Genomic DNA, 6,798 nt, shown 5'->3' on the forward strand with positions numbered 1-6,798 from the left:
AAAAGTGGGATTTGTGCTTGTGGAAATTATCGAGTAATCAGAGATAAAAAGGACGATCCAAAATTTTGTGAACAATGCGGAGTAGAATTTATAGATTCTCGAATACGTAGATATCAAATGGGCTATATAAAACTGGCATGTCTAGTAACTCATGCATGGTATTTGAAACGTCTTCCTAGTTATATTGCAAATCTTTTAGATAAACCTCTAAAAGAATTAGAAAGTCTAGTATATGGCGATGTGTGATTTGATCAAAATTTTTATTGTACAGATTCCAAATAAGAAACTGCCATTTCAGTTAATTGGGATGCCCTGAATCTGACATGTCTCTTGGGCTGAATAACATGAAACTCAGAATTATGGATGTATTGAATACTCCCTAATAAAAAGGGAATTGGTCTAGGGTCAATTCAGTAACAAAAAAAAGATGAAATTAGAAATAGAAATTTCTAACTCTACCCACCTCGTGAAAAAAAATCAATCTTTTGTCTTGTAGAATTAGCTATTCCATCCATCTTTTTTTATAAAGAACTGAAATAATGTTCCAAATAAGTCAATATATCGTGGTTGCTAAAGTCTATATATCGCTTATAGGCTTAAGGACAGCCTGACATAACTATCGAGGCGGCGTTTGGACCTAAAAGATCAAATGCAATGATACATAGACAAATAAATCTCTTATGAATTTGGGAATACTCCTTTATTTAATTTTCTTTTTTTTTCATTAATAAATTGAAGGAGATTCCGCATTCGAAGGGGGGTAGACTACTCAAGAATCTTACTATTCGGTCTTCAAAGAGAATTGGATAAATAATTAAGAAAATCAATAAGAAAAAAAGAATCCGTCACTGAAATGTTAATTGGTATTTATTGAGAACTTGAGTCAAGAGTAAACCTTTTTTTTCAGATTAGAGTTTTTTTTTAGAATTTGAAAATGAAAAACCTTTCCTTTTTTTATTTTGTATAAATACTTGAGCCGGATGAGAGGAAACCTTCACGTCCGATTTTCAAAGGGGGAGATCTTATTGGATTGGATCCTATCTAAATTTTTCGTTTGCTAGACCCGTAGTTAAAAAACCCACTTTCTTACGATTACGAGGTTCATTCGAATATGAAATCCAATCTTGGAAACACAGCATACCACTTTTTTTTACTACCCGAGGTTTTGATATATTTCGAAATCGAGAAATTTCAAGCGGAGCTGTTGCTATCCGAGAACAATTAGCCGATCTGGATTTGAGAATTATTATGGATTATTCGTTGATAGAATGGAAAGAATTAGGGAAAGAGGGATCCCCGGACAATGAAAACGAATGGGAAGATCGAAAAGTTGGAAGAAGAAAGAATTTTTTGGTTCGACGTATAGAATTAGCTAAGCATTTTATCCGAACAAATATAGAACCAGAATGGATGGTTTTATGTCTCTTACCAGTTCTTCCTCCCGAATTGAGACCGATTATTCAAGTAGATGGGGGTAAATTAATGAGCTCGGATATTAATGAATTATATAGAAGAGTTATCTATCGGAATAATACTCTTATCGATCTATTAACAACAAGTAGATCTACTCCAGGAGAATTAGTAATATGTCAGGAGAAATTGGTACAAGAAGCCGTGGATACACTTCTTGATAATGGAATCCGCGGACAGCCGATGAGGGACGGTCATAATAAGGTTTACAAATCATTTTCTGATATAATCGAGGGCAAAGAGGGAAGATTTCGCGAGACCCTACTTGGGAAACGAGTTGATTATTCGGGTCGTTCTGTCATTATTGTAGGTCCATCACTTTCATTACATAGATGTGGATTGCCCGGCGAAATAGCAATAGAACTTTTCCAGACATTTCTAATTCGTGGTCTAATTCGAAAACATTTTGCTTCGAACATAGGAATTGCTAAGAGTAAAATTCGGCAAAAAGAACCGATTGTATGGGAAATACTTCAAGAAGTTATGCAGGGACATCCCGTATTGCTAAATAGAGCACCTACTCTGCATAGATTAGGTATACAGGCATTCCAACCCATTTTAGTAGAGGGGCGTGCTATTTGTTTGCATCCATTAGTTTGTAAGGGATTCAATGCAGACTTTGATGGCGATCAAATGGCTGTTCATGTGCCTTTATCTTTAGAAGCTCAAGCAGAAGCTCGTTTACTTATGTTTTCTCATACGAACCTCTTGTCTCCAGCTATCGCGGATCCAATTTCCGTACCAACTCAAGATATGCTTATTGGACTTTACATATTAACGAGTGGGAATCGTCGAGGTATTTATTCAAATAGGTATAATCCACGGAATTGCAGAAATTTGAAAAATGAAAGAATTCCAAATAATAACTATAAGTATACGAAAAAAAAGAACCTTTTTTTTGTAATTCCTATGATGCAATTGGAGCTTATCAACAAAAAAGAATAACCTTCGATAGTCCTTTGTGGCTCCGGTGGCGACTAGATCTACGCATTATTTCGTCAAGAGAAGTTCCTATCGAAGTTCACTATGAATCTTTAGGTACCTATCATGAAATTTATGGGCATTATCTAGTAGTAAGAAGTATAAAAAAACAAATGCGTTCTATATACATTCGAACCAATGTAGGTCATATTTCTTTTTATCGAGAAATCGAAGAAGCTGTACAAGGTTTTTGCCGGGCCTATTCATATGATATCTAATCATATAGACGGTTGTATCTAAGATAAACAAATTGATGATACCGGTGTAAATTCAGGTCTTCATGATTTTACAAGGAGCCTAGTTTTTAACTTTTTCAATTTATACACAAATTAAGATAAAGAAAAGGCAGTTTTTCAATCATTGACTCAAACCCATTGTTGAACTGAATCAATCCCACTGAGTGGAATAGGGAGGTACTTATGGCAGAACGGACCAATCTAATGTTTCACAATAAAGTGATAGGTGGAACTGCCTGGATAAATCCGTATGTAATTACATACGGATTACATACGGATAAAAATCCGTATGTAAACCTGTTTTATATACGGATTTTGGGTCTTACATACGGATTTTGACTGTATGTAATTCCAATTTTTCTTGTAGTGATTGTCTCCTGGTACATGCACCCTCATACATCTCCCTCAACTAGCTTAGAGGCACATGTCCACCCCGACAATGACGAGTCTCAGCAGCTGCTACTCCTCGATCTACACGAAGTGAATCAACAAGCAAATCAGTCGCCGCAACTGCATCCAAGCTCAGGTACGTGTAAAATTGTCCGATAATTGGGAGGTGCAACAAATTTGACACATCATCCAATGTGATGGTCAACTCACCTACAGGAAGATGAAATGAATTTGTCTCGGGGTGCCACCTTTCTACAAAGGCACACAACAATCCTTTGTTTATCGTGTCATAGCTTGCCCCAATAAGTCCAACTAAACTTGACAACTCCATTGTAGGTAGTATCCGAGGATGAGGAGCACCCATCTTATTCATTTTTCGATCATGAGACACCAATTTTAACTCTCCTCAATCCTAATTTAACCAACCAAAATCATATAAAATATACAATTTAATGAACGAAAATCATATCAAATTAACAGTGAACAAGTATCATAATACAACATATTTACTTACCACACCATTCATAATTGCATGACCACATGGTCTTCATAACCTGTCAACAGTGTCCCATCTCGTGGACCTCCAAGATAACCTTCACCTTTTAGTTCAGGTGCGTCTTCATCCTCCACCTCCATTTGGGGTTCAGCTTTTCCAGGTTCAACATGTTCTGCATCTTCAGGTTCAACATGTTCTGCATCTTCATGTTCAACATGTTCTTCATCTTCATCTTCATTAACATGTCTTCTTTTTCTTCTTCTTACAGAGGCTGTGGGATGTAGACGATCACCTTGTGAACCTCCTCCCCTAGTCTTCACCATTTCTGTTCAATTACACCATTCAAGTTAAACCAAATTAAAAACTAATGAATAAGATGTTGAACCAATATAAACACGAAACAACAAATATAAAATTCTATTGAAATCAAAAGAGAGAGAGAAAAAAGCATTGTATAAACAAATATAAATAAACTAAATAGACCAAAAAAAATATTAAAAGAAAAAAAAAGAAGCTCATTGCAAATCATATACGAAATCCAGAAGAATAAAAGAATATTTAAATCAGAATAAAATAACATTCTCAACAAACATTCAATTAAATATAATAATTTGTGAAGTAATAAAATTAGGATATAATTGAGTAATAGCGGTGACGTGAAAGAGATTTAAATATTGTATCTAAGATCACATCATAGATTCAAATCTTCATGTAAGAGCTTAACCAAAAATAGTAATGGTGTGGGACGTTGCATTTGATATGGTCCAATTAAATAAAATGCATTTTGGAATAGATTGGATGTTTGAGTTGTATATATTCATATTATATTGTAACTTCCATCATATTTAAATTGTAACTTCCATCATATTTATATCCCACTAGAACACTTAACATTCGAAGATAGAAAAAGTCTTAGGATGAAGTTATATATGTTGAAGAAAGGATGACCATAAAAACACAAATCCGGATCCACAAATTCGGAACCTTCTCGGATCCACAAACCTGGAATATTCCTAGAACCACAAATATGGGATTTTATCGAAAGCATAAATCCGGGATTTTACCGTATTTTGTGTTCCAAAATTCTACTGGATTCTATAATTTGGAATGTGAGAAAGCACTTACGGAAACAAAAATCCATAAAAAAAACGGATGTGCAGATCTGAAAGCAAAGAAATTTACTTACCTTTGTCAAGAGCACTCTAAATCACCAACAAAAAATGTGAGATTGAAAGGAGAATGATTTGGAGGTGCCGCTGCTGGTAAAACATGAAAGACACGAGTTGCGTAATCTGAGAGCATCCTTGCCTGCACCTCTTTAGGTTTTTTTTTTATGTTAAGGATATTTCTAGAATTTTAAAAACTAATAAGGGTGATTTAGTCTTTGCATAAAAGTGTGGGGTTGTAGAAAGAAAAACGTGGGAGTGCAGGAAGAAACTGCTAAAATATATCTCATTTATTAATTACTACTAGAATCATTTATTAATTACTACTAGAAAAGAGGCCCTTTGTAATTTTTTTAGGAAAATAAAATTACTAATAATGGTTAAAAAAAAGATAATAATGGTTTCTAATGTAGTGTTAGTGAAAGAGGTGATTGTTTTTATAATGTGAGTGTTATAAGGTGATGATTTTGTCATCATATATGCATAATAACAACAATTATAAATAAAAATATAAAAATGTAGTCATGAATGCATCATAAATGTCCATAATAAAAATTTATAGGCTAACATATTAACATATTAGGATGATTATGAGAAAATTGTCATTGTTTTGGGAGTATATGACAACGATTGGGAAATAAACTTTCGTCGTTTGACATTTCTTTTATATTTTTGAAAGCAATCTAATGTACAAGTCATAACCAATAATGTATATATATATATATATATATATATAATTCTCATAAAAAAAATATTATAAATGTTAAGTTTTAAACATAAAATTTATAAGTGAAAGGTAAAGTCTACAAAAGTATTGTAATATCATTTAACTTAATGTGATGCATTGATAAAATAAGTTGTTCACATAAATCTAAAGTAGTTATAATGGATTTAGAATTAAAAGACTAAACATACATGAAATGTTGTAAAAAACAATAATTTAAAATTAATTCATACACTAGGCATAGTTTATTAATAATGAATTAGTTAAATAATTGTTTGGTCTCAATTTTTTTCAATATGAACTTGTACAATAGTTGTCATCCATTGCATTATATAATAATCATAATCAATACCCTCTAGTTTGAATATTCAATACCAATCTAAAACACATTTAATTGACAAACAAAAATAAGAAAACAATGTATATTTCTTTGAAATTAATAACTTTGATATGCAATCATGTTAGTTTTTGTGATCTTGCACTTGATATACCCTTCAAAATGTTAGATCCAGAGTATGCACTAATAAGAAAAAAAAATGGTTACGGGGCACCTAAAGAATGTAAGTACATAAATTGATGTTAATTACCAATTCACTATCTGTTTGAGATATGTGAGGGTTTCTTGGGGAATAAGCAGAACCATGCATTAGTCAAAAACATCACAAGTAGCTATGAGTGAGACTTGCATTGAAAGCATACTAATGTGTGCTGAATTAATTCAATCTCAATATGTATGTACATTTTGTAAACATTACAATAATTTAAACCTTGTTTAAATGCATGCAAAATTCAATTTTGCAATCAAAGGTGTGACCATATCTCATTAAAAAAGATTTACTTTTTCTAGTTCATTAGTACATAACTTTTAAACAACATTTGATGCAATCCGATCTTGCATGCTCATGTGTAGATCTTCTTTTTCAATGTTTTTAATTTGAATTTCTTCAACGAAAGATGAATGATAGTAGAATCATGTAAGAACTATAGAAAATTCCAAGAAGAAATGGAAATTATGAGTGAAATCTAAGTGAGGTTAGACTAACACTTAGTTTCTACCGTTAGGTTGGGCAACACTACTAGGAGGAGTCTAGAAATTTGTTTAGCAAAAAGATAATTCTAGAGAGAACCTTGACAAGTTGAATTGTCTAAAAAATTGGACAACAATTCTTTACTCAAATCAAAGTTAAAAATACATGTACGAGAGACTCCTATTTAGAAGAGAAGAAACTTTCTCAGATTAGAGTGTGACAAGTGTCACCTCTTTATTGGCGTACATCTTTATTGGCGTTCATTGGAGGAAAATCCTCTCCACTGAGGAAAGGACATCTCGACCTT

Source organism: Phaseolus vulgaris, chromosome 10 (genome assembly GCF_051622355.1).
Source record: "Phaseolus vulgaris cultivar YP4 chromosome 10, ASM5162235v1, whole genome shotgun sequence".
NCBI lineage: Eukaryota > Viridiplantae > Streptophyta > Magnoliopsida > Fabales > Fabaceae > Phaseolus > Phaseolus vulgaris.